Raw genomic sequence first — 12,604 nt, 5'->3', positions numbered from 1 at the left:
CGATCAAAGCGTAGACTGATTGAGACATTACTCATATGGAGGAAAGTGCGCATGGTGGCTGTTGTATTCAATCCCGATGCAATTTCTGTGTTTCATCAACACTCTGCTAGTCCACAGATTACAGAATGCCTCCAGATGTGCATCGGAAACTACTACAGGTCTTCCAGGGAACGATCAAAGCGTAAATTGTTTGAGACATTACTCCCATGGAGGAAAGTGCGCATGGTGACTGTTGTATTCAATCCCGATGCAATTTCTGCGTTTCATCAACACTCTGATAGTCCACAGACTACAGAATGCCTCCAGATGTGCATCGGAAACTACTACTGGTCTTAAAGTGAACTATCAGAGCGTAGAATTTTTGTGACATTACTCCCATGTAGGAAAGTGCGCATGGTCACTGTTGTATTCAATCCCGATGCAATTTCTGAGTCTCATCAACACTTTGAAGGTCCGCAGATTACAGAATGCCTCCTGATGTGCATCGGAAACTGCTACTGGTGTTCCAGGAAACGATCAAAGCGCAGACAGTTTGACACATTTCTCCCATGGAGGAAAGTTCGTATTTTGACTGTTGTATTCAATCTCGATGCAATTTCTGTGTTTCAACAACACTCTGATAGTCCACAGATTACGGAATGCCTCCAGATGTGCATCTTAAACTACTCCTGGTCATCCAGGGAGCGATCAAAGCGTACACTGTTTGAGACATTATTCCCATGGAGGAATGTGCGCATGGTGTCTGTTATATTCAATCCCGATGCAATTTCTGTGTTTTATCAACACCCTGATAGTCCACACATTACAGAATGAACCCAGATGTGCATCGGAAACTAGTACTGGTCTTCCAGGGAACGATCAAAGCGTAAACTGTTTGAGACATTACTTCCATGGAAGAAAGTGCGCATGGTGACTGTTGTATTCAATCCCGAAGCAATTTCTGTGTTTCATCAACACTCTGATAGTCCACAGATTACAGAATGACACCAGATGTGTATCGGAAACTAGTACAGGTCTTCCAGGAAACGATCAAAGCGTAGACTGTTTAAGACATTACTCCCATGGAGGAAAGTGCGCATGGTGACTGTTGTATTAAATCCCGATGCAATTTCTTTGTTTCATCAACACTCTGCTAGTCCACAGATTACTGAATGCCTCCAGATGTGCATCGGAAACTACTACAGGTCTTCCAGGGAACGATCAAAGCGTAGAATTTTTGTGACATTACTCCCATGTAGGAAAGTGCGCATGGTCACTGTTGTTTTCAATCCCGATGCAATTTCTGTGTCTCATCAACACTTTGAAGGTCCACAGATTACAGAATGCCTCCAGATGTGCATCGGAAACTACTACTGGTGGTCCAGGAAACGATCAAACCGTAGACAGTTTGACACATTACTCCCATGGAGGAAAGATCGCATGGTGACTGTTGTATTCAATGCCGATGCAATTTCTGTGTTTTATCAACACTCTGATAGTCCACAGACTACAGAATGCCTTCAGATGTCCATCGGGAACTACTACTGGTCTTCCAGGGAACGATCAAAGCGTAGAATGCTTGAGACATTACTCCCATGGAGGAAAGTGCGCATGGTTACTGTTGTATTCATTCCCGATGCAATTTCTGTGTTTTATCAAGATTCTGATAGTCCACAGACTACAGAATGCCTCCAGATGTCCATCGGAAACTACTACTGGTCTTCCAGGGAACGATCAAATCGTAGAATGCGTGCGACATTACTCCCATGTAGGAAAGTGCGCATGGTGACTGTTGTATTCAATCCCGATGCAATTTCTGTGTTTCATCAACACTTTGAAGGTCCACAGATTACCGAATGCCTCCAGATGTGCATCGGAAATTACTACTGGTCTTCCAGGAATCGATCAAAGCGTAGACAGTTTGAAACATTACTCCCATGGAGGAAAGTTCGCATGGTGACTGTTGTATTCAATCCCGATCCAATTTCTGTGTTTCAACAGCACTCTGGTAGTCCACACATTACAGAATGAACCCAGATGTGCATCGGAAACTAGTACTGGTCTTCCAGGGAACGATCAAAGCGTAAACTGTTTGAGACATTACTCCCATGGAAGAAAGTGCGCATGGTGACTGTTGTATTCAATCCCGAAGCAATTTCTGTGTTTCATCAACACTCTGATAGTCCACAGATTACAGAATGACGCCAGATGTGTATCGGAAACTAGTACTGGTCTTCCAGAGAACGATCAAAGCGTAGACTGTTTGAGACATTACTCCCATGGAGGAAGGTGCGCATGGTGACTGTTGTATTAAATCCCGATGCAATTTCTTTGTTTCATCAACACTCTGCTAGTCCACAGATTACTGAATGCCTCCAGATGTGCATCGGAAACTACTACAGGTCTTCCAGGGAACGATCAAAGCGTAAATTGTTTGAGACATTACTCCCATGGAGGGAAGTGCGCATGGTGACTGTTGTACTCAATCGCGATGCAATTTCTGCGTTTCATCAACACTCTGACAGTCCACAGACTACAGAATGCCTCCAGATGTGCATCGGAAACTACTACTAGTCTTTCTCGGATCGATCAAAGCGTAGAATTTTTTTGACATTACTCCCATGTAGGAAATTGCGCATGGTCACTGTTGTATTCAATCCCGATGCAATTTCTGTGTCTCATAAACACTTTGAATGTCCACAGATTACAGAATGCCTCCAGATGTGCATCGGAAACTGCTACTGGTGTTCCAGGAAACGATTAAAGCGTAGACAGTTTGACACATTTCTCCCATGGAGGAAAGTTCGCATGGTGACTGTTGTATTCAATCTCGATGCAATTTCTGTGTTTCACCAACACTCTGATAGTCCACAGATTACAGAATGCCTCCAGATGTGCATCGGAAACTACTCCTGGTCATCCAGGGAACGATCAAAGCGTACACTGTTCGAGACATTACTCCCATATAGGAAAGTGCGCATGGTGACTGTTGTATTCAATCCGGACGCAATTTCTGTGTTTCATCCAAATTCTGATAGTCCACACATTACAGAATGTCCCCAGATATGCATCGGAAACTACTACTGGTCTTCCAAAGAACGATCAAAGAGTAAACTGTTTGAGACATTACTCCCATGGAGGAAAAAGCGCATGGTGACTGTTGTATTCAATCCCGATGCAATTTCTGTATTTCATCAACACTCTGATAGTCCACAGACTACAGAATGCATCCAGATGAGCATCGGAAACTACTACAGGTCTTCCAGGGAACGATCAAAACGTTAACTGTTTGAGACATTACTCCCATGGAGAAAAGTGCGCATGGTGACTGTTGTATTCAATCCTGATTGCAATTTCTGTGTTTCATCAACACTCTGATAGTCGACACATTACAGAATGTCCCCAGATGTGCATCGGATACTACTACTGGTCTTTTAGGGAACGATCAAAGCGTAAACTGTTTGAGACATTACTCCCATGGAGAAAAGTGCGCATGGTGACTGTTGTATTCAATCCCGATGCAATTTCTGTGTTTCATCAACACTCTGATAGTCCACTGATTACAGAATGCCTCCAGATGTGCATCGAAAACTACTACTGGTTACCAGGGAACGATCAAAACGTAGAATTTTTGTGACTTTACTTCCATGTAGGAAAGTGCGCATGGTGACTGTTGTATTCAATCCCGATGCAATTTCTGTGTTTCAACAGCACTCTGATAGTCCACACATTACAGAATGTCCCCAGATATGCATCGGAAACTACTACTGGTCTTCCAAGGAACGATCAAAGCGTAAACTGTTTGAGACATTACTCCCATGTAGGAAAAAGCGCACGGTGACTGTTGTATTCAATCCAGATGCAATTTCTGTGTTTCATCAACACTCCGATAGTCCACAGACTACAGAATGCATCCAGATGAGCATCGGAAACTACTACAGGTCTTCCAGGGAACGATCAAAACGTAAACTGTTTGAGACATTACTCCCATGGAGAAAAGTGCGCATGGTGACTGTTGTATTCAATCCTGATTGCAATTTCTGTGTTTCATCAACACTCTGATAGTCGACACATTACAGAATGTCCCCAGATGTGCATCGGATACTACTACAGGTCTTCCAGGGAACGATCAAAGCGTAAACTGTTTGAGACATTACTCCCATGGAGATAAGTGCGCATGGTGACTGTTGTATTCAATCCCGATGCAATTTCTGTGTTTCATCAACACTCTGATAGTCCACTGATTACAGAATGCCTCCAGATGTGCATCGGAAACTACTACAGGTCTTCCAGGGAACGATCAAAGCGTAAACTGTTTGAGACATTACTCCCATGGAGATAAGTGCGCATGGTCACTGTTGTTTTCAATCCCGATGCAATTTCTGTGTCTCATCAACACTTTGAAGGTCCACAGATTACAGAATGCCTCCAGATGTGCATCGGAAACTACTACTGGTGGTCCAGGAAACGATCAAACCGTAGACAGTTTGACACATTACTCCCATGGAGGAAAGATCGCATGGTGACTGTTGTATTCAATGCCGATGCAATTTCTGTGTTTTATCAACACTCTGATAGTCCACAGACTACAGAATGCCTTCAGATGTCCATCGGGAACTACTACTGGTCTTCCAGGGAACGATCAAAGCGTAGAATGCTTGAGACATTACTCCCATGGAGGAAAGTGCGCATGGTTACTGTTGTATTCATTCCCGATGCAATTTCTGTGTTTTATCAAGATTCTGATAGTCCACAGACTACAGAATGCCTCCAGATGTCCATCGGAAACTACTACTGGTCTTCCAGGGAACGATCAAATCGTAGAATGCGTCCGACATCACTCCCATGTAGGAAAGTGCGCATGGTGACTGTTGTATTCAATCCCGATGCAATTTCTGTGTTTCATCAACACTTTGAACGTCCACAGATTACCGAATGCCTCCAGATGTGCATCGGAAATTACTACTGGTCTTCCAGGAATCGATCAAAGCGTAGACAGTTTGAGTCATTACTCCCATGGAGGTAAGTTCGCATGGTGACTGTTGTATTCAATCCCGATTCAATTTCTGTGTTTCAACAGCACTCTGGTAGTCCACAGATTACAGAATGCCTCCAGATGTGCATCGGAAAATACTACTGGTCATCCAGGGAACGATCAAAGCGTAGACTGTTTGAGACATTAATCCCATGGAGGAAAGTGCGCATGGTGACTGTTGTATTCAATCCCGATGCCATTTCTGTGTTTCAACAACACTCTGAGAGTCCACAGATTACAGAATGCCTCCAGATGTGCATCGGAAACTACTACTGGTCTTCAAGGGAACGATCAAAGCGTAGACTGTTTGAGACATTAGTCCCATTTAGGAAATATGCGCATGGTGACTGTTGTATTCTATCCCGATGCAATTTCTGTATTTCAGCAACACTCTGATAGTCCACACATTACAGAATGCCTCCAGATGTTCTTTGGAAACAACTACTGGTCTCCCGGGGAACGATCAAAGCGTAAACGGTTTGAGACATTACTCCCATGGAGGAAAGTGCACATGGTGACTGTTGTATTCAATCCCGATGCTATTTCTGTGTTTCATCAACACTCTGATAGTCCACTGATTACAGAATGCCTCCACATGTGCATCGGAAACTACTACAGGTCTTCCAGGGAACGATTAAAGCGTAGACTGTTTGAGACATTACTCCCATGGAGGAAAGTGCGCATGGTGACTGTTGTATTCAATCCCGAAGCAATTTCTGTGATTCATCAACACTCTGATAGTCCACAGATTACAGAATGACACCAGATGTGCATCGGAAACTAATACTGGTCTTCCAGGGAACGATCAAAGCGTAGACTGATTGAGACATTACTCATATGGAGGAAAGTGCGCATGGTGGCTGTTGTATTCAATCCCGATGCAATTTCTGTGTTTCATCAACACTCTGCTAGTCCACAGATTACAGAATGCCTCCAGATGTGCATCGGAAACTACTACAGGTCTTCCAGGGAACGATCAAAGCGTAAATTGTTTGAGACATTACTCCCATGGAGGGAAGAGCGCATGGTGACTGTTGTACTCAATCCTGATGCAATTTCTGCGTTTCATCAACACTCTGACAGTCCACAGACTACAGAATGCCTCCAGATGTGCATCGGAAACTACTACTAGTCTTTCTCGGATCGATCAAAGCGTAGAATTTTTTTGACATTACTCCCATGTAGGAAAGTGGGCATGATCACTGTTGTATTCAATCCCGATGCAATTTCTGTGTCTCATAAACACTTTGAAGGTCCACAGATTACAGAATGCCTCCAGATGTGCATCGGAAACTGCTACTGGTGTTCCAGGAAACGATTAAAGCGGAGACAGTTTGACACATTTCTCCCATGGAGGAAAGTTCGCATGGTGACTGTTGTATTCAATCTCGATGCAATTTCTGTGTTTCACCAACACTCTGATAGACCACAGATTACAGAATGCCTCCAGATGTGCATCGGAAACTACTCCTGGTCATCCAGGGAACGATCAAAGCGTACACTGTTTGAGACATTATTCCCATGGAGGAAAGTGCGCATGGTGACTATTGTATTCAATCCCGATGCAATTTCTGTGTTTCAACAACACTCTGATAGTTCACAGATTACAGAATGCCTCCAGATGTGCATCGGAAATTACTACTGGTCTTCCAGGGAACGATCAAAGCGTAGACTGTTTGAGACATTACTCCCATATAGGAAAGTGCGCATGGTGACTGTTGTAATCAATCCGGACGCAATTTCTGTGTTTCATCCACACTCTGATAGTCCACACATTACAGAATGTCCCCAGATATGCATCGGAAACTACTACTGGTCTTCCAAGGAACGATCAAAGCGTAAACTGTTTGAGACATTACTCCCATGGAGGAAAAAGCGCATGGTGACTGTTGTATTCAATCCCGATGCCATTTCTGTGTTTCAACAACACTCTGAGAGTCCACAGATTACAGAATGCCTCCAGATGTGCATCGGAAACTACTACTGGTCTTCAAGGGAACGATCAAAGCGTAGACAGTTTGAGACATTAGTCCCATTTAGGAAATATGCGCATGGTGACTGTTGTATTCTATCCCGATGCAATTTCTGTATTTCAGCAACACTCTGATAGTCCACACATTACAGAATGCCTCCAGATGTTCTTTGGAAACAACTACTGGTCTCCCGGGGAACGATCAAAGCGTAAACGGTTTGAGACCTTACTCCCATGGAGGAAAGTGCACATGGTGACTGTTGTATTCAATCCCGATGCTATTTCTGTGTTTCATCAACACTCTGATAGTCCACTGATTACAGAATGCCTCCACATGTGCATCGGAAACTACTACAGGTCTTCCAGGGAACGATTAAAGCGTAGACTGTTTGAGACATTACTCCCATGGAGGAAAGTGCGCATGGTGACTGTTGTATTCAATCCCGAAGCAATTTCTGTGATTCATCAACACTCTGATAGTCCACAGATTACAGAATGACACGAGATGTGCATCGGAAACTAATACTGGTCTTCCAGGGAACGATCAAAGCGTAGACTGATTGAGACATTACTCATATGGAGGAAAGTGCGCATGGTGGCTGTTGTATTCAATCCCGATGCAATTTCTGTGTTTCATCAACACTCTGCTAGTCCACAGATTACAGAATGCCTCCAGATGTGCATCGGAAACTACTACAGGTCTTCCAGGGAACGATCAAAGCGTAAATTGTTTGAGACATTACTCCCATGGAGGAAAGTGCGCATGGTGACTGTTGTATTCAATCCCGATGCAATTTCTGCGTTTCATCAACACTCTGATAGTCCACAGACTACAGAATGCCTCCAGATGTGCATCGGAAACTACTACTGGTCTTAAAGTGAACTATCAGAGCGTAGAATTTTTGTGACATTACTCCCATGTAGGAAAGTGCGCATGGTCACTGTTGTATTCAATCCCGATGCAATTTCTGAGTCTCATCAACACTTTGAAGGTCCGCAGATTACAGAATGCCTCCAGATGTGCATCGGAAACTGCTACTGGTGTTCCAGGAAACGATCAAAGCGCAGACAGTTTGACACATTTCTCCCATGGAGGAAAGTTCGTATTTTGACTGTTGTATTCAATCTCGATGCAATTTCTGTGTTTCAACAACACTCTGATAGTCCACAGATTACAGAATGCCTCCAGATGTGCATCTTAAACTACTCCTGGTCATCCAGGGAGCGATCAAAGCGTACACTGTTTGAGACATTATTCCCATGGAGGAATGTGCGCATGGTGTCTGTTGTATTCAATCCCGATGTAATTTCTGTGTTTTATCAACACCCTGATAGTCCACACATTACAGAATGAACCCAGATGTGCATCGGAAACTAGTACTGGTCTTCCAGGGAACGATCAAAGCGTAAACTGTTTGAGACATTACTCCCATGGAAGAAAGTGCGCATGGTGACTGTTGTATTCAATCCCGAAGCAATTTATGTGTTTCATCAACACTCTGATAGTCCACAGATTACAGAATGACACCAGATGTGTATCGGAAACTAGTACTGGTCTTCCAGGAAACGATCAAAGCGTAGACTGTTTAAGACATTACTCCCATGGAGGAAAGTGCGCATGGTGACTGTTGTATTAAATCCCGATGCAATTTCTTTGTTTCATCAACACTCTGCTAGTCCACAGATTACTGAATGCCTCCAGATGTGCATCGGAAACTACTACAGGTCTTCCAGGGAACGATCAAAGCGGAAATTGTTTGAGACATTACTCCCATGGAGGGAAGAGCGCATGGTGACTGTTGTACTCAATCCTGATGCAATTTCTGCGTTTCATCAACACTCTGACAGTCCACAGACTACAGAATGCCTCCAGATGTGCATCGGAAACTACTACTAGTCTTTCTCGGATCGATCAAAGCGTAGAATTTTTTTGACATTACTCCCATGTAGGAAAGTGCGCATGATCACTGTTGTATTCAATCCCGATGCAATTTCTGTGTCTCATAAACACTTTGAAGGTCCACAGATTACAGAATGCCTCCAGATGTGCATCGGAAACTGCTACTGGTGTTCCAGGAAACGATTAAAGCGTAGACAGTTTGAAACATTTCTCCCATGGAGGAAAGTTCGCATGGTGACTGTTGTATTCAATCTCGATGCAATTTCTGTGTTTCACCAACACTCTGATAGTCCACAGATTACAGAATGCCTCCAGATGTGCATCGGAAACTACTCCTGGTCATCCAGGGAACGATCAAAGCGTACACTGTTTGAGACATTATTCCCATGGAGGAAAGTGCGCATGGTGACTATTGTATTCAATCCCTATGCAATTTCTGTGTTTCAACAACACTCTGATAGTTCACAGATTACAGAATGCCTCCAGATGTGCATCGGAAATTACTACTGGTCTTCCAGGGAACGATCAAAGCGTAGACTGTTTGAGACATTACTCCCATATAGGAAAGTGCGCATGGTGACTGTTGTAATCAATCCGGACGCAATTTCTGTGTTTCATCCACACTCTGATAGTCCACACATTACAGAATGTCCCCAGATATGCATCGGAAACTACTACTGGTCTTCCAAGGAACGATCAAAGCGTAAACTGTTTGAGACATTACTCCCATGGAGGAAAAAGCGCATGGTGACTGTTGTATTCAATCCCGATGCAATTTCTGTATTTCATCAACACTCTGATAGTCCACAGACTACAGAATGCATCCAGATGAGCATCGGAAACTACTACAGGTCTTCCAGGGAACGATCAAAACGTTAACTGTTTGAGACATTACTCCCATGGAGAAAAGTGCGCATGGTGACTGTTGTATTCAATCCTGATTGCAATTTCTGTGTTTCATCAACACTCTGATAGTCAACACATTACAGAATGTCCCCAGATGTGCATCGGATACTACTACTGGTCTTCCAGGGAACGATCAAAACGTAAACTGTTTGAGACATTACTCCCATGGAGAAAAGTGCGCATGGTGACTGTTGTATTCAATCCCGATGCAATTTCTGTGTTTCATCAACACTCTGATAGTCCACTGATTACAGAATGCCTCCAGATGTGCATCGAAAACTACTACTGGTTACCAGGGAACGATCAAAACGTAGAATTTTTGTGACTTTACTTCCATGTAGGAAAGTGCGCATGGTGACTGTTGTATTCAATCCCGGTGCAATTTCTGTGTTTCAACAGCACTCTGATAGTCCACACATTACAGAATGTCCCCAGATATGCATCGGAAACTACTACTGGTCTTCCAAGGAACGATCAAAGCGTAAACTGTTTGAGACATTACTCCCATGTAGGAAAAAGCGCACGGTGACTGTTGTATTCAATCCCGATGCAATTTCTGTGTTTCATCAACACTCCGATAGTCCACAGACTACAGAATGCATCCAGATGAGCATCGGAAACTACTACAGGTCTTCCAGGGAACGATCAAATCGTAAACTGTTTGAGACATTACTCCCATGGAGAAAAGTGCGCATGGTGACTGTTGTATTCAATCCTGATTGCAATTTCTGTGTTTCATCAACACTCTGATAGTCGACACATTACAGAATGTCCCCAGATGTGCATCGGATACTACTACAGGTCTTCCAGGGAACGATCAAAGCGAAAACTGTTTGAGACATTACTCCCATGGAGATAAGTGCGCATGGTGACTGTTGTATTCAATCCCGATGCAATTTCTGTGTTTCATCAACACTCTGATAGTCCACTGATTACAGAATGCCTCCAGATGTGCATCGGAAACTACTACAGGTCTTCCAGGGAACGATCAAAGCGTAGAATTTTTGTGACATTACTCCCATGTAGGAAAGTGCGCATGGTCACTGTTGTTTTCAATCCCGATGCAATTTCTGTGTCTCATCAACACTTTGAAGGTCCATAGATTACAGATTGCCTCCAGATGTGCATCGGAAACTACTACTGGTGGTCCAGGAAACGATCAAACCGTAGACAGTTTGACACATTACTCCCATGGAGGAAAGATCGCATGGTGACTGTTGTATTCAATGCCGATGCAATTTCTGTGTTTTATCAACACCTTGATAGTCCACAGACTACAGAATGCCTTCAGATGTCCATCGGGAACTACTACTGGTCTTCCAGGGAACGATCAAAGCGTAGAATGCTTGAGACATTACTCCCATGGAGGAAAGTGCGCATGGTGACTGTTGTATTCATTCCCTTTGCAATTTCTGTGTTTTATCAAGACTCTGATAGTCCACAGACTACAGAATGCCTCCAGATGTCCGTCGGAAACTACTACTGGTCTTCCAGGGAACGATCAAATCGTAGAATGCGTGCGACATTACTCCCATGTAGGAAAGTGCGCATGGTGACTGTTGTATTCAATCCCGATGCAATTTCTGTGTTTCATCAACACTTTGAAGGTCCACAGATTACAGAATGCCTCCAGATGTGCATCGGAAATTACTACTGGTCTTCCAGGAATCGATCAAAGCGTAGACAGTTTGAGACATTACTCCCATAGAGGAAAGTTCGCATGGTGACTGTTGTATTCAATCCCGATTCAATTTCTGTGTTTCAACAGCACTCTGGTAGTCCACAGATTACAGAATGCCTCCAGATGTGCATCGGGAAATACTACTGGTCACCCAGGGAACGATCAAAGCGTAGACTGTTTGAGACATTAATCCCATGGAGGAAAGTGCGCATGGTGACTGTTGTATTCAATCCCGATGCCATTTCTGTGTTTCAACAACACTCTGAGAGTCCACAGATTACAGAATGCCTCCAGATGTGCATCGGAAACTACTACTGGTCTTCAAGGGAACGATCAAAGCGTAGACTGTTTGAGACATTAGTCCCATTTAGGAAAATTGCGCATGGTGACTGTTGTATTCTATCCCGATGCAATTTCTGTATTTCAGCAACACTCTGATAGTCCACACATTACAGAATGCCTCCAGATGTTCTTTGGAAACAACTACTGGTCTCCCGGGGAACGATCAAAGCGTAAACGGTTTGAGACATTACTCCCATGGAGGAAAGTGCACATGGTGACTGTTGTATTCAATCCCGATGCTATTTCTGTGTTTCATCAACACTCTGATAGTCCACTGATTACAGAATGCCTCCACATGTGCATCGGAAACTACTACAGGTCTTCCAGGGAACGATTAAAGCGTAGACTGTTTGAGACATTACTCCCATGGAGGAAAGTGCGCATGGTGACTGTTGTATTCAATCCCGAAGCAATTTCTGTGATTCATCAACACTCTGATAGTCCACAGATTACAGAATGACACCAGATGTGCATCGGAAACTAATACTGGTCTTCCAGGGAACGATCAAAGCGTAGACTGATTGAGACATTACTCATATGGAGGAAAGTGCGCATGGTGGCTGTTGTATTCAATCCCGATGCAATTTCTGTGTTTCATCAACACTCTGCTAGTCCACAGATTACAGAATGCCTCCAGATGTGCATCGGAAACTACTACAGGTCTTCCAGGGAACGATCAAAGCGTAAATTGTTTGAGACATTACTCCCATGGAGGAAAGTGCGCATGGTGACTGTTGTATTCAATCCCGATGCAATTTCTGCGTTTCATCAACACTCTGATAGTCCACA

Source organism: Schistocerca gregaria, chromosome 8 (genome assembly GCF_023897955.1).
Source record: "Schistocerca gregaria isolate iqSchGreg1 chromosome 8, iqSchGreg1.2, whole genome shotgun sequence".
Classification (NCBI taxonomy): domain Eukaryota; kingdom Metazoa; phylum Arthropoda; class Insecta; order Orthoptera; family Acrididae; genus Schistocerca; species Schistocerca gregaria.
The sequence above is the reverse complement of the archived record's forward strand: the minus strand, read 5'-3'. Positions refer to the sequence as shown.